Source organism: Erinaceus europaeus, chromosome 4 (assembly GCF_950295315.1).
Source record: "Erinaceus europaeus chromosome 4, mEriEur2.1, whole genome shotgun sequence".
Classification (NCBI taxonomy): Eukaryota; Metazoa; Chordata; class Mammalia; order Eulipotyphla; family Erinaceidae; genus Erinaceus; species Erinaceus europaeus.
Genome location: NC_080165.1, coordinates 129,806,537 through 129,830,169, shown reverse-complemented (window position 1 = coordinate 129,830,169; position 23,633 = coordinate 129,806,537). Strand labels below are relative to the sequence as shown.

The 23,633-nt window shown below is 37.9% G+C and overlaps 1 long non-coding RNA gene across 1 annotated transcript; it reads right to left on the bottom strand.

Annotated features, from left to right (window-relative positions):
- Nucleotides 1-3,923: 3,923 nt before the first annotated feature.
- LOC132538321 (uncharacterized) lies at nt 3,924-23,016 on the bottom strand. Its single transcript, XR_009549715.1, has 2 exons — nt 22,931-23,016; nt 3,924-4,261 (listed from the first exon to the last, which is right to left on the bottom strand). It is a non-coding gene; the product is annotated as an uncharacterized LOC132538321 (long non-coding RNA).
- Between the last annotated feature and the right edge of the window lie 617 nt (nt 23,017-23,633).

The following is a 23,633-nucleotide window of genomic DNA, read 5'->3' as shown; positions in this document are numbered from 1 at the left end:
GATAATCAATCAGGTAAGATGATTTTGGTTTTAATCGACACAATGGCAATAAACATGTAAAGAGTAGTGGATTTCTGTATCAACTTTTGCTGTAAGACCCAATTCCAATGAGAAACTTTGCTGATAAATTAGATAAATGAGTAGAGAGAAAGAAACATGGGGAGCTGAGTATCACCAGCAAACAGAAGCATGTACTTATCTTGTGACTTCGCAAGTTAGAAAGGGTGTCTCTGGGTTTTCAAATTTTTTTATTAGTGATTTAATAATGATTGAAAAAAAAATGATGGTATAAGGTGGGTACAATTCCTTACAACTCCTACCACCAGAGTTCCATAACCCTTTTCCTCCATTGTAAGTTTCCCTATTCTTTATCCCACTGGGACTATGGACCAAAGATCTTTATGGAGTACAGAAGGTGAAAGTCTTGCTTCTATAATTGCTTCTGTGCTAAACAGGTCGATCCATAACTTCAGCCTGTTTCCATCTTTCCCTAGTGGGGGAAGACTCTGAAGAGGTGACATTCTAGGACACATTGGTGAGGTCACCTGTCCAGGGATGTCAGGTTGGTGTCATGGTAGCACCTGCAACTTCATGGCTGAAAAGCATTATGATACAAAGCAGAACAATTGTTTAATAATCAGGAACCTAAAGGTAAAAGTATAGCAGATGAAATTTGGAGTATTCATGTTGGAATGAGCTAAGAAGTCTATTTTAGGTATATTTCAAGGGTCCCGTGACTTTACTAATTTTTGCTTGAGCCTGACAGCTAACATGGAGGTGGACTGAAGGTATTGTCTGGGAAGATGGTATCAGAGTTGAGGATAAGATTAGAAAGCTTGGTGGAGTGGGAGTCAAGAGGTAATGCAGCGGGTTAAGCACACATGGAGCCAAGCTCAAGGACCAAGGTAAGGATCCCAGTTCAAGCCCCCAGTTCAAGCTCCCTGCAGGCTTGGGAGGTCACTTCACAAGCGGTGAAATAGGTCTGCAAGTGTCTTGCTCTCCCCTTCTCTGTCTTTCCCTCCTCTCCCAATTTCTGTCTGTCCTATCCAACAACAACATCAATAACAACAACAATGTTAACCACAACAACAATAAAACAACAAGGGCAACCAAAGTGGAAAAAATAACTTCCAGGAGCACTGGATTTGTAGTGTAGGCACAGAGCCCCAGCAATAGCCCTGGAGGAAAAAAAAAAATTAGAAAACTGGATCAGGGCATAAGGTAGCTCTCAAATATGGAAAAAGTATATAAATATTATTAACTATAAATCCCATCGACCTGAACTAGGGCCTGTGTCTATTTACATTCTGGAAACTAAAGATGATATATAATTAATTACTTTGAGAAAAGTAAAGCTAAAATAATTTGTCATTTTGTGAATTGGAAAGGGCAAACTTGGAAGCATCTCAGATCCTCAATGAGAATGAATGCCTAAGAAAGTTGTAGTACAGATACACAATGGAGTACACACCTGTTTAAAATGATGATGCCACTTCCTTTGCAATATGATGGTCAGAATCTGAAGGCATCATGTTGAGTGAGACAATCCAGAAAGAAAGACCAATATCAAATTCCCTTCTAAAAAAATACATAAAGCAATATTGATCCCTAAACTACATTTTGAAATCTCATCAAATTCTGTACATTTACATAACTAAAGAATTCAAAATCTCTCACCTTTCCTTAAATGTTATTACCATGCCCTCCTAAAACTTCTGCTGAGGTCCCACACATGGAATTAAAAAAAAAAAAAATACAATGAAGCTTGTGTTTGGATTTAACTCAAGTTGAATATGACAATCACTAAGAGAAGACTGCCAAACCCCAATGGGAACAAGGGGAGAAACAAAATGAATATTTGTAAAATTATTTGTATAGAGTCCACCTAAACAATGTCAAGATGGATAACTAGTCAAGGTATGGGCAATGTAATTATCCATCAGGTAACTTAGTAGTAAAATAAAAATAGAAATATTCTGGCAGAAAATCAAAGACTGTATTTTGAAATGAAAAAGATTAACAGGAGAACAATGAAAGTTTAACATGTTAAATGCCCCTTCCCCTCCATCCCATATGTATTGAGAGGGAAGAGTGGTTTAGAGAAGGAGAGATAAACACACCTGCAGCACTGTTTCCTTTTTTCTTTTTTGGCCTCTAAGATTTTTACAGGGTCTCTGTACCTGCACTATGAAGCTGCTGCTCCTGGCGGCCATTTTTTTGTTCCCATTTTGTTGCCCTTGTTGTTGTTGTTATTGTTGCATAGGACAGAAAGCAATCAAGACAGGAAGGGAAGACAGAGAAGGGGAGAGAAAGATACGCGCCTGGAGACCTACTTCTCCGCTTGTGAAGTGATCCCCTTGAAGGTGGGGAGCTGGGGGCTTGAACTTAAGCCGGTATTTGTGTGGGTCCTTGAGCTTCGCATTATGTGCGCTTAACCTCCTGCACTGCCGCCCAGCCCACTGCAGTATTATTTTCACTGCCTGTAAAGTTTCTCCCCTGCCTACAGGTGGGTCCTCATGCACTGGAATGTATGTTCTCTACCGTCTGCCACTGCCTGATCCCAAATGCCCCTTCTGAAACTTCACTCAATAAATCTCTCTGCTTCTTTACATCTTCAAATGAGGGAAAGTATCATTCGTCAAAAGTTTAATGGAGAAGCTGATATACCTGATAAAATCTGAAAACAGTGGGAGAGAAACCTTGAGGATATCTGGGAATGGAGACTTCAACTGTGATAATCTAATTATACTTTACTACTTTCTACAATGAGGTAAAAAAGCATTTCAGTAAACAGGTATTTTAAACAGTAGAGGTACCTCACAGAACTTTCATGTGTGGCTAAATTAAAAGCATTCACAATTAATCTTTAAAGGAGTTAGACTGTTTTTCCCTATGAATTTCAATGTCAAAACGTTTCTAGAAATGATATAGGACACATTAAACCCTGTTTCTTTTTTTTTTTTTATTGAGTGGGTTAATATTTTACAGTGCTGTCACTGACACATGCATACAATTTAATTGTGCACCAGACTCACAGTTTTCTTTTTCCCTTCTCCCCTTCTTCCATAGAGTCCTTTGCTTTCCTATAATACACTGTGTCTAGTCCATGTTTCACTTGTGTTCTCTCCCTCTCTCTCCCTGTTTGTTAAGTCCCACTTATCAGTGAGATCATTCCGTATTTGTCTTTCTATTTTGGCTCATCTTACTTAACATGATGTCTTCAAGTTCTATCCAAGAGGACACAAAAGAGATAACTTTACCATTTTTTTTGGCATTGTTTTTTTTTTCTCTTTTCTGTCAGCTGTGAAGTCAGTCTTCTCCCACAGAGATGTGGGATTACTTTTATTTTTATTTCTTTATTGGAGGGATAACTACAGAAAAATAATATTTTCTTCTAAGAAGGAAGAGAAAAGACATGCGGAAAAACTTTCTGAGTCATTATTTATAATATCAAAATAAAGTATAATAATAAGATTCTTCCTGGGAAAACTAGAAATGGGTATGAAATGGCATTTCAGTCTTGCATTGCCTCCCCTTCCCTTTCAAGTCTTCTGTCCTTTTTACTTTTCTAGTCATCTCACTTCAGTGACATGTCAAAAATGAATTTGATGAAAAACATCCTAACCCAAAATTTTACAATTTCAAAATCAAAATGGCTATAACATTGTGTAGTGTGTGAATTTTATTAATTCCCTAGCATTTCTGTGTCTCCACTCTGAGAAAGGGTATTGTGCCTGTACTTCTCCTATCAGCAGTGGACAATTTTTCTTTTGTAGAAAAGAATAATTAAGGGAAAGTTCACACTAGTAAATGTGCAAAAAACTCTTTAAAAAATAAGATTGGATAGTTTTAATTCCCCTGAGATTTTTGTAAGCACTGCAACTTCTTGAAGCACTGTTAGTAAGGAAGATGAATCAAAGTAATCATGCTAGACTTGTACTTTCTTTTTTTATTTATAAAAAAGGAAATATTGACAAATACAAGAGGGGTACAACTCCACACAATTCCCACCATCAGAACTCTGTATCTCATCTCCTCCCCTGATAGCTTTCCTATTCTTTATCCCTCTGGGATATGGACTGAGAGTCATTATGGGATGTAGAAGGTGGAAGGTCTGGCTTCTTTAATTGCTTCCCCGCTGAACATGGGCATTAACAGGTCTCTCTCTTTTCCTAGTGGGGTGGTTTCTGGGGACACATTGCTGGGGTTGTCTGTCCAGGGAAGGCTGGTTGGCATCATGGTAGCATCTGGAACCTGGTGGCTGAAAAGAGAGTTAACATGTAAAGCCAAACAAGTTGTTGACTAATTATGAACCTAAAGGCTGGAATAGTGCAAATGAAGAGTTGGGGGGAGGTCTCCATTTACCTAGGTCTGATAGATAGTTAGTAGGCCTATTTTTGCTCTATTCCAAAGGGCCTGTGGCTATACTAGTTTTTTTGTTTTTGTTTTTATTTTTCCCTTGAGCCTGAAATCTGATATGCAGGATGATCCAAGTTATTGTCTGGGGAAATGGTATCATAGCTGGGAAAAAGACCAGAAAGCTGGATAAGGGGAAGGAGTTGTTCCCAAATATGGGAAAGGTGTATAAATATTGTTGACAGTAAACCCCATCGATTTGATCTGATCTGGGGCCCATATTCAGCTTAAGAGCCTATGTGACCTCTGCATCCCTGTAGATCTGAGCTCACATTCTGTGGTCCTGAGTAGAAACATTCCAAGCCACTCCGATTTCAGGACTCTTCTTCCTCAAGTGAGTATGACTCATCATACTTAGCATAGAGTATGTTATCTATCCTCCCTTCAGAGGATGGAACATTTTCTATTGTTGTTGATCCAAGTTAAGGGCAAGGTCCTATGGGGGGTCCACAAAGGGGTCTATTCTTTTGTTCCTGATAGAGATGGCTGGTAATATTAGGGAGAGGGATTTATTCAAGATCTACGCCCATCATGTCTGTTTGGGAATCTCAGGACTCCCCAACTAGGGCCCTAGCTGATGGGGTGGCCTGACAGTGACTAAAGAGTCATCGTTAAAGTATGTCAGTCTCTTGCCCTTATTCAGCTTTTGCAGTCCTTGCTTTGATAAGGTTAGCTTTGGAGTGAGTGAGGGAAGTGTAATAGGAAGTAGGTAAGGAGGGTATCTAAGTCTAAGTAGACACTATTTCATTATGAACTTCATACTGACTCACTGCAGACTATTTTGCCCTAATTTATGGATACATGTGAACATGTGCTCTATCTCATGGGACCTGGTCTATATCTATGTTTTGGGACTTTGTTAGGAAGTGAACCACCTGAAATGGAATTAGAGAAATCCTATGAAAGGAAAGGTCTGACCCAAGTAATGAGGCTGAAGGATTGACATTCCACACCTGACATCTCTAGACACAGTCTGAAGTGAAGCATGTCGAGGTGGTAATCGTTGCATTGATTAAGTTAGGATCAGCAGATGCTATATCACTGAGATAGTACCTCACCCCTGTGAGAACGGCATACATCAAAATGAACAGCTCCAATGAATGCTGGAGAGGCTGTGGGGACAAAAGAACCCTTCTGTACTGCTGGTGGGAATGTAAATTGGTCCAGCCTCTGTGGAGAGCAGTCTGGAGAACTCTCACAAGGCTAAACATGGACGTTCCATATGAACCAATAAGTCCTCTCCTAGAGATATTCCCCAAGGACTCCATAAGGCCCAACCAAAAATATATTTGTACACCTATGTTCATAGCAGCACAATTTGTAATAGCTAAAGCCTAGAAGCAACCCAGGTGCCCAACAACAGATGAAAGGCTGAGAACGCTGTGGTGTATATACAAAATGGAATACTACACAACTATGAAGAACAATGAACCCACCTTCTCTGACCCATCTTGGATGGAGTTAGAAGGAATTATGCTAAGTGAGCTAAGTTAGAAAGACAAAGATGAGTATGGAAGGATCTCACTCATAAATAGAAGCTAAGAAAGAAGAACAGAAAGGTAAACTCAAAGTAGACTTGTATTTTCAAAGAGTAAAGGATACTCATCTACAGATTGTAGAAAATGTCAGGACATCACATTTTTGTCTTCTTTACCAGAAGGATTAGTACAAAAAAAGTATTTTCATTTTTCTTAAAAAGTAATACACATAATATATTCCAACTGGGCCTGGATTGTTACTCATCTGCTCCTGGGTTTGCTTTCCTTTGGAATCATAATTGTAAACAAAATTTTCCAGTGCTAATGTAGCCTTGTAATTAGTAGAGCATGAAAGGAGTTATATTTCCATTTTGCCTATTTATATTGCACTTTCCAGGAAAAAATCATGATTTTGCAAGTGAGGACAAAAGGAGCACAATTTGTGCAACTCTAATTGCTTTTGGAATTTCCTTAGTAAACAAAAATATTTATTCCTTTAACAAGGAATAAAAGTATGCTAAAATAATAAAATACACCCCCTATTAAGATAAAAAGTAGACAAAAATTGCAATTTTTTGAGGGGCAATCTCTGTTGTTTAAAAGATACACTTTAAGAAGTGGGAATTGTAGGGAGTCAGGCAATAGCACAGGGGGTTAAGCACAGGTGGTGCAAAGCACAAGGACCAGCATAAAGATCCTGGTTCGAGCCCCTGGCTCCCCACCTGCAGAGGAGTCACTTCACAGGCAGTGAAGCAGGGCTGCAGGTGTCTTTCTCTCCCCTCCCCTGTCTTCCCCTCCTCTCTCCATTTCTCTCTGTCCTATACAACAACGACAACATCAGTAACAACATAATAACTACTACAACAACAGTAAAAAAAAAAAAAAGGGCAACAAAAGGGAAAATAAATAAATAAATATAAAAAATTTTAAAAAGAAGTGGGAATTGTTAAAATATTTTAAAGCACTTAGGCAACTTACATTCCTAAAGAGTTCAGTTAAACATTGGGGAAATTACACATCTTTTTTCTTTCTCTTTCTTTTTCTTTCCTAGAACAGTTCTCAGGTCTGACTTACGGTGTCTCAGGCATTAGAGTCTCTTATGTAAACCATTTTGTTTGTATTTTTTGCTAATGTAACTGTACTTCAGAACTTCACCTCCATTGTAAATATGGAGGATTAACTATTCTAAAGGGTTAATTCCTATTACTTAATTGGAAAATACAATGCTTTTATTTATTTTTTAAGATAAAAAAATATCGGTTTTATTTATTTATTGGATAGATACAGTCAGAAATCAAGAAGGAAGGAAGTGATAGAGAGGGAAAGAAACATAGAGACAACTGCAACACTGCTTCACCATTCAAAAAGTTTTCCCCCTACAGGTGGGGACCAGAGGCTCAAACCCAGGTTCTTATGCCCTGTGTGCTCAACCTGTAGGGGGAAAACTCAACCAGGTGAGCCACCACCAGGTCCCATACCATGTTTTCATAAAGACACTTTCATGGTTTCCTGTAACGCAACTAAGTGATGTGAATTCATATTTTACTAATTTTAGCACGGAATTCTAAAGCAAAGAGAATTTTACTAATTTGACATGAATGTCACACCTTAGAAATCAGCAGAAGAGCTTCCTCAAATTCTGCATAGTTTCATATGCATCAGGTTATTTACAGTTAATTGTGATATGAACAAAGCTTGGATTCAAACAATACTTCCAGAAACAACTAATGGATTTGACTTTAATAGTTGACAAGGAAAGAAAATAGCCTTCTCCTAGCCAAATATGGTAATGGCTAGGTGAATATGCTACTGACTTTACCAACAGACACTTCCCCGAAATATTACATCACCATTCTGGAAAATATGCTGCTGGTCTCTTTAATTATGTGCTCGGATAGCAAGCTACTTTCTGGAATTAGAGAAGTAGCAGATCAGCATTGAGCCTTTGGAGTTGAACTGGATGACCTTACCTTATAAAGGAATGACTAAAAAGTCACTAACCACAGGCCTGTCTGCTGGACCTAAAGATATGTTTGTGGGCAGTAATGCTGAACAATGGTGAGAAGTATGTATTCCTCTTTATATTTATCTTTCTAAAGGTCAGAATGTAGAAGAAGAGGAGAAAGAAAGTTAAAAGTGGGCTGGGGAGACAGCATAAAGGTTATGTAAAAAGGTTCTCATGCCTGAGGCTCTGAAGTCCCAGGTTCAATCCCCAGCATCACCATAAACCAGAGCTGAGCAGTGCTCTGGCCTTTCTCCCCCCCCCCCTCTCTCTCTCTCTCTCTCTCTCTCTCGTTAAAATAAATAAAGATATTTTTTAAAAAGAAAGTGAAAAGTATGGAGTAGTTGTTGTTGATTATGAAAGTGACCATTTCATTTTTTGGAAAATCTTCAAGATAAAATTGTGACTTAATGATGAATGGTGATAAGAAATTCAAGATGATTCCCAGGAGAGACTCAGAGAATGCAGATTAGTTAGACACTCCTCTTGATGTCACACTAGATAAGTTTGCAATTTATCAAGTATGTAAATTTTAAGTCACACGAGTTATTCATTCAAATAACATGCACCTGTGCCATGTTAGAGCATTTCAATAGATCACATTCAATTATATCCATATTGCTCGTATTTTGTGCCAACATAACTATATCCAAAAACAATGCAATAGGAAATTACTAATATGAAAGTTATTAATATGGCATAGAATTATCTTTCTTGTCAAGTCTGATATGGGGTTTCTGTATTTTTCCAAAGCCAATTTCTAGCTGACTTCCCTTAGTGGTTTTGAAAACACAAACAGAGCAAGCTGAGATGGTGTATTGCCTCCAAATCTATTCCCACAGGTGGATTTAAGTTAGTGTTCCACAGTCCAAATTGTTAAAGATTTGGCAACCCTTAATATCGCAGTCTGAAGCTCATTCCAGCAATTATGAGGGAGAACAACACAAAAGGTTATTTTTTAAGGAATGCAGATTCTTTTACTAATATTTTAGAAATTTATGTGTAGCTAGGACCTCATACAAATCTTTCATCTAGTAAATAGGGAAGATGAATGCCAGACAGGTTGTTTGATCTAAGACACAAAACTAATCTGTAGAGTAAAAAGGCCACAACTCCGGTTTCTTGGCTGATAGGTATCTTACTGTAATGGGAGCTTTTGTGTAGTTGATTTTTTTTTTCAGTTTTTCATATATTTAGCTCTTAGGACATTATTTTTATGGTAACTATTATAAAGTTCATCTTGAAGTTTTCAGTGGCAAGTTGAAAGAGACCATAAGTTTGAAGACATTAGAAAAATCAACTTGCTTAAGACAGATATATGGGCTGGATAGGGAATCTGGAGACTTGATATTTGCCTGAGTTTCAGCATTCTTTAGGAACTGTGAGCCACATTTTTGCTTCACATCTTGGGTTTTCTTTTCTTTTCTTTTCTTTTCTTTTTTTCATTGCCACCAGGGTTACTGCTGGAGCTTGGAGCCAGCATTCTGAATCTAGTGCTTCTGTGGCCATTTTTCCTTTTTTTTCCTTTCCTTTCAAATTTTTTTGTTTTGTTTTTGTTTCCAGTGTTATTGCGGAAGCTCTGTGCCTGCACTACAAATCCACTGATCCTGTGGCCATTTTTCAATTTTTTAGAGAGGACAGAGAGAAATTGAGAGGAGAAGGGAAGCTAGAGAGAGGGAGAGAAAGATAGACACCTGCAGACCTGCTTCACAGCTTGCTAAGTGACCGCCCTGCAGGTGGGAAGCAAGAGCTCCAACCCCAGTCTAACATGGTAATATACCTGCTTAACCTGGTTCAATACTACCGCCTCCGCGTCTTTTTTTTTTCTTAATCAGGAAATCAGCACCTTGGTTTTTTGTTTGTTTGCCTTATCTATCTCATAGGAGGTCAGATTCCTGAAATTCAATTATATAAATGAAACATTTTTATATTGAAAAACATCTTAAAAATATCATCATTATCAGTGTGATGCTTAACGTTCTGAAGATCTCCAAAATGGATTCTTAAAAGATGAAAAATAATAACATTGTATTAATCTGTAGTAACCTCTTCCAGAAGAGTTAAGGAAAATATCTTCTTTTTTTATTATTTTATTTCCCTTTTGTTGCCCTTTTTTTTTAATTTCCCTTTTGTTGCTTATCATCGTCGTCATTGTTGTTGCTGTTATTGCTATTACTGTCATTGTTATTGCTGTCATTGTTGTTGGATAGGACAGAGAGAAAATGAGAGAGGAAAGGAAGACAGAGAGGAAGAGAGAAAGACATCTGCAGACCTGCTTCACTGCCTGTGAAGCAAACCCCCTATAGGTGGGGAGCCAGTGGCTTAAACCGGGATCTTTACTCTGGTAGGAAAATATCTTCTTATATACATTAATTTTATTTTATTTATTTTATTGTATTTTATTCTATTTTAATGAGAGAGTGAATTAGAGACGAAGATACAGAGTTAGAGATACCAGAGCACTTCTCAGCTCTGGCTAGTAGTGGGACATCAGAGCCTTTGGCATGAAAGTCTTTTGCATAACCAATATGCTATCTCCCCAGCCCAATATCTTTTTTTTTCCCCTTTTGTTGCCCTTGTTGCTTTATTGTTGTAGTTATTGATGTTGTTAGATAAGACAGAGAGAAATGGAGAGAGGAGGGGAAGACAGAGAGGGGGAGAAAAAGATACCTGCAGACCTGCTTCACTGATTGTGAATCAACTCCCCTGCATTTGGGGAGCCTGGGGGATCGAACCGGGATCCTTATGCCGGTCCTTGTGCTTTGCGCCACGTTCACTTAACCCACTGTGCTACTGCCCCACTCCCGGCTTACAATTTTTTTTTTTGGTAGTTTTTTTTTTTTTAAGATTTTATTTGTTAATGAGAAAGATAGGAGGAGAGAGAAAGAACCAGATATCATTCTGGTACATATGCTGTCAGGAATTGAAAGTCCAATGCTTTATCCACTGCACCACCTCTCAAACCACTAGGATAGAATTTTTTTTTAATTTCTTTATTGGGGAATTAATGTTTCACATTCAACAGTAAATACAATAGTTTGCACATGCATAACATTCCCTAGTTTCCCATATAACAATACAACCCCCACTAGGTCCTCTATCATCCTTCATGGACCTGTATTCTCCCCACCCACCCACCCCAGAGTCTTTTACTTTGGTGCGATATGTCAAATCCATTTCAGGTTCTACTTGTGTTTTCTTTTCTGATCTTGTTTTTCAACTTGTGCCTGAGAGTGAGATCATCCCATATTCATCATTCTGTTTCTGACTTATTTCACTCAACATGATTTGTTCAAGGTCCATCCAAGATCGGCTGAAAACAGTGAAGTCACCATTTTTTACAGCTGAGTAGTATTCCATTGTGTATATATACCACAACTTGCTCAGCCACTCATCTGTTGTTGGACACCTGGGCTGCTTCCAGGTTTTGGCTATTACATATTGTGCTGCTAAGAATATGTGTGTATGCAGATCTTTTTGGATGGGTGTGTTGGGTTCCTTAGGATATATCCCCTGGAGAGGAATTGCAGGATCATAGGGTAGGTCCATTTCTAGCCTTTTGAGTATTCTCCAGACTGTTCTCCACAGAAGCTGGGCCAATTGACATTCCCACCAGTAGTGTAGGAGGGTTCCTTTGAGCCCACACCCTCTCCAGCATTTGCTGCTGTTACCTTTTCTGATATATGACATTCTCACAGGAGTGAAGTGGTATCTCATTGTTGTCTTTATTTGCATTTCTCTGACAATCAAAGACTTGGAGCATTTTTTCATGTGTTTCTCGGCCTTTTGGATCTCTTCAGTGGTGAATATTCTGTCCATGTCCTCCCCCCATTTTTGGATGGGGTTATTTTTTGTCTTGTTGTTGAGTTTGGCAAGCTCTTTATATATGTTGGTTATTAAACTCTTATCTGATGTATGGCATGTAAAGACCCAGCCCAATATCTTAAACAACAAAGATGTGGTGAAAGAGATGGTGCAGTAGATAAGGTATTGAATCTCATGCATACAGTCTGAGTTTAAGCCCTAGCATCTTATGTGTCAGAGCAAGTCTTTCCTTTCCTTTTCTTTTTCTTAATATTTATTTATTTATTTATTTATTTTCCCTTTTGTTGCCCTTTTTTTATTATTGTTGTAGTTATTATTGTTTTTGTTATTGATGTTGATGTTGTTAGACAGGACAGTGAGAAATGGAGAGAGGAGGGGAAGACAGAGAAGGGGAGAGAAAGATAGAAACCTGGAGACCTGCTTCACCGCTTGTGAAGCCACCCCCCTGCAGGTGAGGAGCCTGAGGCTCCAACAGGATCCTCCAGCGGGTCCTTGCGCTTGTGTGCTGAACCTGCTACGCTACCACCAGACTCCTGCAAGTCATTCTTTTTCTGTCTCTAATAAATAGATCTTTAACAGACAATAGGGAAAAATGGCTAAAAGTAGGCTTGACAAGATAGTTCATTTGGAAGAGTGAAACTTCAGTTCTGTGTTGCCTTTTTCACTCTCCCTATCTTTTTGAGAAATTCATCTTGAAGAGGCAAAACTCCACTAATAACACACACATATGCATGTATACACATGCACAGAAGCCAAAAAACTAAAATCAGACAAACTATCAGAAGTTTTCTTGTGGCAGTAAAAATTGTCCCATCCAAAGATGGGAGCAAAAGTACCACACCTTTCAGACTTCAAACACCTTTTGTGTAGCTTCTTCCTAGTTTATTTCCTAGGAATGAACTGGAGTATTGGTTTGTTAAATACTGCAGAAAGAACATATAGAGGAAATTCTTTTAAAAGGTGATATTGTGGTCTTTGGGGTAAAATGAATAAAATTCGAGATTATGTTCAGTGAAGTAAGTAGATAAAGAACAACTACACAACTGTTCTATTCATGTGGAATATGGAGAATCAAATACATGAACATGAAATAAAAAAGTCAACCCGTATCTAAGACTATGGAAGAACTGTAGTGGTTATTGTAGGAGGGTGAAGTTGGGAACACAGACCTTTGCTGGTAGAAGCAGTGTAAAAATATACTCCTACTACCATATAATCCTATAAATCACTATTAAACCAATATGCCAGAGGGGAAATAGACTTAATATTTCAAGTTCTTTAACTGCCAACGTTTTAGTTCTGAATATATATATATGTCTAAATATGTAATGTTCCAAATTTGTAAGTCGGTTGAATTCTGACATTGGGTTTGAATTACTGAAACAATAGATTTTTTAAATTTTTCCTAAGTTACCTACAGCTTCAGGTCAAAAAGATCAAAATTATCCAGTCTTGTCAGTGTCTAAAATATTGTTATAAGCAGATATCCTTAAATGGAATAAAACATGGTGAGGCCAAGTATATTACAGTAAATTCCAACCATTGAGTTTTCAGAGAAATACAAGCTCCCAAATAACTTGGTTAAAATTATAATTACTATCATTTTAAACTCTTTATGAGACAGCAAGGGATCTTTCCCATTCTCTTTAAAATCTTGTGTTTCTCCTAATCCTGGAATATCTGGGACTTTGCTTGTATTTCATGATATATCTTGTCCTGATCCCTTACCCTGTTTTACTGCCTCTGTCCGTCTCACTACTGAAGAAATGTTTCCAGCGCCACCATGCCAAGTCATGCTGCTATAAAGCCTTTTAGCAGCAGACTGTCTGTCTCCAGAGACTACATGCCTGAGATTTCAACCTTCCCTTCCTTTTAACCTGGTAAGATTGTCCCTAAATCAAGGGACTACCTAATTTCATTTCAGATGATGTATTTTCTAAAAAAAAGTTATAGATACTTGATATAAGCTAGGGTCTTGGGTACAGGGTACATGTGTAGATGTGTTCGTAAGTAAGGGTCATTGTATATACCTCAAAGTAAAAGTACCTAATAGCCTTCCACGATTAGACTTAGACTTAATAAGCATGACAACCTAGTAGAATGTCCTAAAGAAGGCACCATACATTCTCTAATCAAATATTCACTACTTGGGTCTAGACACTCACTTCTCCTACCCCCTACTTCACTTCCCTCACTCTATTGATATACTCAACTAACTATACAAAAGACAATAAGAAAGTTATACTCTTTCATCTTTTAATCTCTTCTGACATAGCATCAGCATAACAGTCACTGCTTGATAATCACTAGAAAAAACATTGTATACAATTGGCCAAGAGATATATTGGCAAAAATTGAATATCAAGTAATGAACAGTCATCAAACAAGTAAATGCAGAAAAAACTTATTTTTATTTATTTATTTATTTTTGCCTTCAAGGTTATTGCTGGGGATTGATGCCGCACTACAAATCTACAGCTTCTGGAGGCCTTTTTTCCCCATGTTGTTGCCCTTGTTATTGCCATTCTTGTTATTGTTGCCATTGATGTTGTTGTTATTCAATAGGACAGAGAGAAATCAAGAGAGGATGGGAAGACAGAGAGGGGGAGAGAAAGATAGACACCTGCAAACCTGCTTCACCATTTGTGAGGCAACACCCCCTGCAGGTGGGGAGCAGGGAGCTGGAACTGGGATTCTTACTCTGGTCTTTATGCTTCGTGCCATATGCGCTTAACTCACTTAAGGTTAACCAAAAACTCACGAAAATCCTAGGTCTATTTTCTCCCTAACTTGAGGCCACACCCCATAAACCTAACACTGGTTTGAATACAACAAATGATACACAACACTCTAACAACTGGGAGAAAGTCTAAGTCATCACATAAAGAAGGGACTACTAAAATTAGAAAAAGCCAAGAGATTGGATCAATTAAGGATGTCCTTCTAGGTCAGTGTTAGGCCACCTTATCACCTAGAGTCCTATTTTTGGAATCCTTGGATTTCCACATGGATAAGCTAGGCCTAGACCTCCATCAGGCCCTTTTTTCTACTATCACTGGTCACTTCCATCAAGAACATCATCATGGGTCCTTTTGTGAGTTTCTCCAGGATCTTTCCTTCACTGTGGACTAGCAGCAGTGAGGACTGCCTCACTCTCTGAAGGGAAGCTGGTTCAGTCTACTTTACCACTCACAGAAGACTTTTCCTGAGCTGAGTGCAGCCTAGAATGTTCCCAGCTGTCATCAGCGACTATGATCTCAGTCTGACAGGGTTTCACAGGCTTCTATGCTACATATGAATGGATGTGGGCACTGGGTCAGATTGATGGGGTAAAGTTAATAGAATTTTTATATTTTCTTCAAAATTGGGAGCTACTGTCTGCCCTAATTCAACTTTCTAATTCATTTTTTAAATTTCTTTATTATATTTATTTATTTTCTCTTTTGTTGCCCTTGTTTTTTTATTCTTGTTATTAATGTTGTAATTGTTAGATAGGACAAAGATAAATGGAGAGAGGAGGGGAAGACAGAGAGGGGTAGAGTAAGATAGACACCTATAGACTTGCTTCACCACTTGTGGGCTGGAACTGGGATCCTTACACTTCACACGTGTGCTTAACCCACTGCGCTACCGCACGACTCCTCTTAAATTTTATTTTTATCATATTTTTATTTATTGGATAGACAGAGATAAATAAAGAGGGGAGAAGGTGAAAGTAGAGAAGCAGAGAGAAAGAGAAACTTGCAACACTGCTCCTAAAGTCTTTTCTTGTGTTTGGGAGCTACTCTCTACCCTGATCCAGCTTTCTAATCCCATTCCCAGCTCTGACTCCATCTTCCCAGACAATACCTTCAGCCCACTGCATATTAGCTATTGGGCTCAGGAAAAATTAGTAAAGTCATGAGCCCCTTAAAATAAACCTAAAATATACTTTCTGGCATCTTCCAACATGGAGACCCCAAATCTCATCTGCTACATTCTTGCCTTTAGGTTCATGATTAGTCAACAATTTGCTCTGCTTTATATCTTAATGCTTTTCAGCCACCAAGTTGCAGACAATACCATGACACCAACCTGACATCCCTGGGCAGGTGACCTCACAATGTGTCTTGGAAACCCCCTTCGCCCCACCTCCCCAGAACCCTACTCCACTAGGAAAAGATAGAAACACGCTGGGGGTATGGATCAACCTGCCAATGCCCATGTCCAGTGGAGAAGCAATTACAGAAGCCAGACCTTCGGAACCCCATAAAAATATTTGGTTTATACTCCCAGAAGGATAAAGAATAGCTAAGTTTCCAATGGAGGGGATGGGATATGGTACTCTGGTGGTCGGAGTTGCATGGACTCGTACCTCTCTAATCCTATAATCTTGTCAAACATTATTAAATCACTAAAAATAAAAAAGAAATGGAAAAATAAGAAAGCACAAAGCAGAACTTATACTGGTTTTGATGTATTGCATCACAGTAAAAGACTCAGGAGTGGGTTCGAGTCCTGGAACATAATGGCAGAAGACTGGAGGGGGGTGAATTGTTATGTAGAAAACTAAGAAATGTTACACATGTACAAACTATTGTAGGTTACTGTTGACTATAAACCATCAATCCCCTCAGTAAAGATAAAAATAAAAAGATAGAGGTAAAAAAGAAAGAAAAGAAAAAGAACAGGGAATCTTCCAATGGAGGGGATAAGATATGGAACTCTGGTAGTGGGAATTGTCTGGAATTGTATCCATCTTATACCACTATCTTGTCAATCATTATTAAATCACTTTAAAAAACACCTGACTTTCTAGTTGTATTCTGAACTCTGATACATCTTTCTAAGCAACATTTCTAGTCTACCTCCATGTTTACTATCTAGTTCAAGCAATAGTTGGTAAAGACATGGGTCCCTCGGAACATACCTAAAATAGACTTAATAGCTTCTCTCCACCGGAAGGTCCCTAAACTCATCTGCCGTAGTGTTAATTTCTGGTCCCTGTTTATTAAACAGTTTGTTCTGCTTAATATATTATTGCATTTCAACTACCAAGTTTCAGATGCTACTATGATTTCATCCTGTACTCTCAAGACAGATGACCTCACCAATGTGTCCTAGAACCGCACCTTTCCAGAGCCCTACCTTTCCAGGGAAAGATAGGAACAGGCTGTGGGTATTATCTGACAATGTTCATATCCAGTGGAGAAGCAATTACAGATGCCAGAATTCCTACCTTCTTCACCCCAAAACAATTTTGGTCCATAGTGCCAGGAAGGTAAAGGGTAGGGGGAAAGACCAAAGGGCTCTGAATTCCGCTTTCACAGGACTCAAAGTATTTGTCTCTAGGAATCATATTTTTTATATGATCACAGAAAGGAAGAAAGGAAAAACAAATCTGGTAAATACCAGAAGAAGTCAGGCACTGTTTTCCTTATAAGAGAAAATAAGGGGAAAAAGGAAGGACACTCAGAAGTAGTAACAGGTGTAGGTGTGACTTAGAAAAAAAGTGAAGTCAGAAACATTAAAAAATGGGCAAAAGCTTCCCCAGAGACCCACCCTACTAGGGAAAGAGAGAGGCAGATTGGGAGTATGGACCGACCAGTCAACGCCCATGTTCAGCGGAGAAGCAATTACAGAAGCCAGACCTTCCACCTTCTGCAACCCACAATGACCCTGGGTCCATGCTCCCAGAGGGATAGAGAATGGGAAAGCTATCAGGAGAGGGGGTGGGATATGGAGATTGGGTGGTGGGAATTGTGTGGAGTTGTACCCCTCCTACCCTATGGATTTGTTAATTTATCCTTTCTTAAATAAATTTAAAAAATATAAAATAAATAAAATTAGAGTTAAGTATAAAAAATGGGCAAAAGAATTATATATATAGACAGATAGATATAGATATAAGTATAAAGTTAACCCATATCTATGACCATGGGAGAACTACAGTTTCCAGTGGGGGGATGAGGACACAGAACTCTGGTGGTGGGAACATGATGAATTTATTACCTTATTATCTTATAATTTTGTAAATCAATATTAAATCAATAATGCAAGAACTGAAAAAAGAAGATATACATGACATATACTTAAATCTTAAGTTTTTGTGCAATCTCAGACAAGGACATTAATTTTTTTTTAAATTTTACTTCTTCCTTTCTTTTTCTTTTTTAAATTTATTTATTTATTCCCTTTTGTTGTCCTTGTTGTTTTATTGTTGTGGTTATTATTGATGTCGTTGTTGTTGGATAGGACAGAGAGAAATGGAGAGAGGAGGGGAAGACAGAGAGGGGGAGAGAAAGAGAGACACCGCCTGTGAAGCGACTCCCCTGCAGGTGGGGAGCCGGGGGCTTGAACCAGGATCTTTAGGCCAGTCCTGTGCTTTGCGCCATGTGCACTTAACCCGCTGTGCTACTGCCCGACTGCCCTGGAAATTAATTTTTTATTAAAATGATGAGTTCTTAAATTCCTACAAAATAGTACAGTTAGACATTATAGAATACTGAAGTGTTACTAGCTTAACAGTTTGAATTTTTAGTAACAGTCCCATATTTATTCCAAATAATTTCAGCCTGTTGGGAGGTATAGATATATCAGGTTTTCAGGATTTTTTCTTTTTCTTTGAGAATTGTGTTCCTCTATTTTCAGGGAAAGAGTACATCTTGGTAATTGTCTTGGACTTGGATCAGAGGAAAGAAACAAAGAAAATATTTGTTACAGTGGCTTTATCTGCCATATGGAAAAGTAGAAAAGCAAACAAAAGTAATAAATTCCTAGAGGGTTTTTAGTTATTTTGGGATTAAAAAATCTTATTTTTATTTGAATTTATTGAGTATTTTTCCTATAAAACCTTAAGAATTTAACAAGTCAAGGCAATTTTAATGGCATTTTTCCCTAGCTCTGGCAAATGTATATAGCACCATAAAGAAAATGTTTGAAGCTTAGTTTTAAAGATCCTTCAGTTGGGATTACTGTGTGATTTGAAACATCTATTGTGGAGTAAGAATTAGCTAGGTGGAAAAAATAGCAATTTTCAAACTTAAAGGAACTTGCATCTATAAAACTTCATCTTTTAAAATTCTTAAGTCATTTTATTGAATGTACTTACTAAGCTAAAATTTAATGTGCTTATCATTATTTTTACTTATTTATATATTTTCTTCAGAGTGGGGACCTTGAGCATGTGTAACTTCACCATTCCCTGACTGCCTTTTCCATCCAGAGAGGAAAGGAGGGACACCATGTTAGTGGTGCCTTATCCTGCTGTCACGGTACACCCGTCTGGTTCCTGGCCTCTAACCATATGTACGGCTTAGTGAACTATCTCTATGACCTTTTCACTGTTATTTTTCTTTCACCAGAGTACTGACCAGCCTAGGCTTATTTGTGGTCAGTATTGGTTATTGATCCCACAAAGTAAGAACACTTTGGGATGAGGGACTTCATAATTTTTAAGAGGCCTGAAACCAAAAATTTAGGAGAAGTTCTAAAAATAAATGACCAGTGAAAATTCTGGGACTTGGTTTTCACAGGTTAAATCTATCAAACTTTTAAGGAGGACATATCATTTGTTTGCACAAAATCATTCAGAAATGAAAGAAAGAAAGAGTGCTTGGCAGTACCTAGTGATGGATTGAATACGAGAAGGGAGAAGAAAGGGGTCATATTGATATGCAGTTATGCATCATTCAGGTCTATAGGTGTCTTTTTCTCTTCCTCTCTATATCTTAACCTGCCTCAATTTCTCTTTGTTCTATCAAATAAAATAGGAAGGAGGGGGAAAAAAAAAGAAGAGAAAGAGAGAAAGAAAAAAAATGGCCACCAGGAGTGGCGGATTCTTTGTGCTGGCACTAAGCCCCAGCTAACACTGGTGACAATAAATAAATAAGTAAATGTCAACTAAGAACTGTGAAGCCCTAGTAACAATAATAATAATAATAATAATAATAATAATAATAATAAATACTATGTGAGAAAGTTATGTATTTACCAGCAATGTTCAAATACTTTAACTAGGAATAATTGGATAATCAAGGCTTGAGGACTGAGTTAACAAATTTGTCAGAGAAGGGAGGAAAGTTTATTGTTTCCCTGATTATCATAATAGAAACAATTATCAGAGGTATTTCACTCTAACTGCACCACTCTATATAGTATGAACAGTTGTAGCTATGTGCCCAGGACCTCCATAATTTTCAGTGCCAGAAATTAATGGTAGTAGCCCTATGCCCTGAAAATTCTGTCTGGCTTTTGTTTCTGTGTTTGTTCTTGTATTTTTAGCAGTCATCTGATGTTGAACACTGTTATCTCAATTATTTCATCCACTTAGTGGGATACTGAGAACTTCTTTCTCATCCTGCTTTTATGAAAACTTGGTTAGTTTATCAGCATCCTATAATTCCTGTGAAGGAAAGTGTTGGCTTCTTTGTTTCCTGACTAGAAATAATGTATCAAAATTTCAAACAGTTTAGATTTGATAGGAGCTGAAGCATCATAGCCCTTAAAGTAAATATGCTTGTCTCATCCAATTTTACTCATCCTCTAAAAGCCTCGCTATGGGGTGATTAAATTCCTGATCCATAAATTAGCCCAAGATGAATGCTACACAGGCTCATGATTTATATTTAGAGCTCATTGGGGTTCTTGGCACTTTCAGAGCTCACCATGTGAAATATTTTAGCCTGCTTTGACACTGTTATCACCTAGTACATACATGAGCCTTTCTTAACACAGGACTCTAAGGACTCTTGCTGTACACTAAAACTATTTCTATCTTAAAGAATAGAATCTGCTTGTTTAGTTTCCCTTGTTTGATTATTGGTAACTATAAGTAACAATATTTCTTTTTTTATGTGTATTTCTGTTTTAAATATTTATTTATTGAATAGAGACAGAACAATATTTCTAACAGTTGACATCGATTGGGTGGCATTGCAAACATTTTTTTAATATTTATTTTATTTATTTATTCCCTTTTGTTGCCCTTGTTGTTTTATTGTTATAGTTATTATTGTTGTTGTCGTTGTCGGATAGGACAGAGAGAAATGGAGAGAGGAGGGGAAGACAGAGAGGAGGAGAAAAAGATAGACACCTGCAGACCTGCTTCACCTCTTGTGAAGCGACTCCCCTGCAGGTGGGGAGCCGGGGTTCCAACCGGGGATCCTTATGCCGGTCCTTGTGCTTTGCGCCACCTGCGCTTAACCTGCTGCGCTACAGCCCGACTCCCCATTGCAAACATTTTATGAAGATTAACTTGCGGTAACCTTGCAAGGTGGATACTATTGGCATTACCATTTGTAATAGGAGGAAACTGAATAGCAGATAAACTTCTTAAAGTGAAGGCAATATTTCAGAGTTACAATTTGAACTCTTGAATCTCTGCTCCCAAAGTTAATAATTATCACATGACACTATCTCAATAATTTATTGAGCTTAAATAAAATAAATCATTTATTAGGTAGATTGTGTTATCCTATTTCTGTCAAAATCACATCTTATATTTAAATCATATCTCTGTATTTAAAACATTATACACCTAACCATGTAACGAGTTCATTGTGGTTTTATAAAAAGGAGTCAGACTAGATGGCCTAATAAATTTAAATAATTTTTCAGTAAAATATCTTATTATAGCTAGAAAAAAACCTATAGACTAGAACCCTATGAAAATACTCTTATTTTTCCCTTTGACTATTCTCTCTGCTTCATTTTAATATCATTGTGATTTTTAACTGTCAACCATGATTCCTTTCTTGATCTCTGTGTGTCAGGATCCAGAACGATTTATTTTCAGAAAAGCTAGTCAGGATGAGAGACATTGAACTATAACTGAGGAACAGAACCATTTATTCTAAATTGTTCCTTACCCTATGATGTTTGAAGAATTCCAACCTTGGCCTTATTTGCTCTTTCAGTCCAGGTGCTAAGTAATGTGACTTGCTTCAGAATGTAAATTCAGTCTAAGCCTATTGTTTTACTATTTTTTCATGGAATTTCCTTTTTAAACCTAGCAGCAAAAAATGTCAGTCTTTCTGATTAAAAAGTTAACCCACTCTTGTGTTTACAAAAATATTGTAACTCAAGAATCAACACTGACAATGTTTCTAAATTCCTCATTTCTCTCACAGGCTTTTTTTTTTTTTTTTCAGTTCTAAAAACAGCCTCAGTGAAAGTATTCTTGGCAAAACATTGCTAATTGACAACCAGAAGAATCTAGAGAAGGTGTTTTCTGAGTGTGAACAAGAAAGGCTGTCACATCTAAAAGGTCCAAAATAGTTTTCTTTCTTTAGAAAATGTGTATCTTCCCAGAGCAAGCAGCATTTCTTTCACGTGGTTCAGTTGTTGCCATTGGCCATTGCTGAGTCAGAACAAAGGTGACTTTTGCACTGTTGCAAGTGACATTTTCTGCATTTGGCAAGTGGAGTAATCTGGATATCCTCACTACGTGAAAAGTTTGACAGGGTGGTCATTTTAAAATTTGCCCAGGAGGTATGAGAGGTGACACTCAGAAGATAAAGGGCAAGGTCAGGGAACAGGAACGTGTTTGTTATCATTGACACAGACCATTCTTCCTGTCAGCATGATATTGCTGACATGCCTTTCACTGTGAGGTGACATGTTCTGCAGATATAAATAAGAGAATATAATTTCTATCCACTTCACAGAGAGATTACGTATGAAAACCTAAGTTGACACATCAATATCAAAAGATTGTAGAATAGCTTGTGACACTTGGTCTCATAGCCCTCTCCTCCAAAGTTACTCACAGTAAATAAAATTAATGCCATTAAACAACAAACTGTATATTATAAGTATCTGTAAAGAAACCTCCGCCAATCATTATATATTAAGGTAACATAATGGAAATATTATCTAAAAATTAGAGTAATTAGAAGAAATAAGAAAATGGGCTTCCAATAGTTGGATATAAATACAAGCTCTTCAGCAGTATACTGAAGATCATTCATCTTTCTGCAGGATTTGGATAGTATGCAATCAAGTTATCTTCTGCATACAAATGGGAAACTGAGTCCAGAAAAGCTATGTAATATGTGTTATGAAAGATAGAGTACTTCATTATGTTTTATCATAACCTTGAAATATTTTATAATGTTCTTTATTATTTCAACTCTGTCAGAATTACAGAATATGTCAGCTACTTTGACTGACATTTTAAAAACCCCAGCTCTTCTTCATACTGGGAAGCATGCATCATAAGATAGTTTACCTGGTAGGGTACAGTCCTTGCCATGGTCACTAGCAAGGTTCAGACTTCAACACTATGTGGAACTGGAGCCATCTCCAGGGTTGTGGTGTTTCTCCCTCTTTATCTGAAATAAAAAATACAAAATTAAGTTCAGGAGTGATGGAATCACACATGCTTCATACCTTGGTACATCAAAAATTAGTTGAAAAAGCATTTCCTCTCCTGGGGATATATACTAAGGAAACAAACACACTTACCAGCCGGCCTAGCATTATGGGCGGGAGAGAGGATCCAGGAACTCGTGGTTGTGTGGTAATACAACTCTTTATTCACACAGGAAAGCCCCAGAGTCCGGTGTGAGCACAGCTGGTTAAACCACATGGCACCAAACTGCAATGGCCACCTCCCGCTCTGTACACCAGCCCTTCTCCAGGTTGGGATGCGGAAGAGAAAAGAGAGGAGAGAAGAGGAGAGTGAAACCAGGAACAGAAGTAGGTTTTATGGGATAAAAGTGGCAAGTCAGGAACAGAGATGGCTAGGAAAGGGGATAGAGAAAAGAAAAAGGCAAGCTGGGAACTTCCTTAGCTACCATTGCTATGGTTTCAGCTGACAGGAATTAGCAATACCCTGAGGGGGTAACGTGGTGGGGAGGAGACCTTTAGTCATTGGTAAGACAAAACAGAAGATTGGTATTTAGATAAAGGGACTGGCCATACTAGCATAG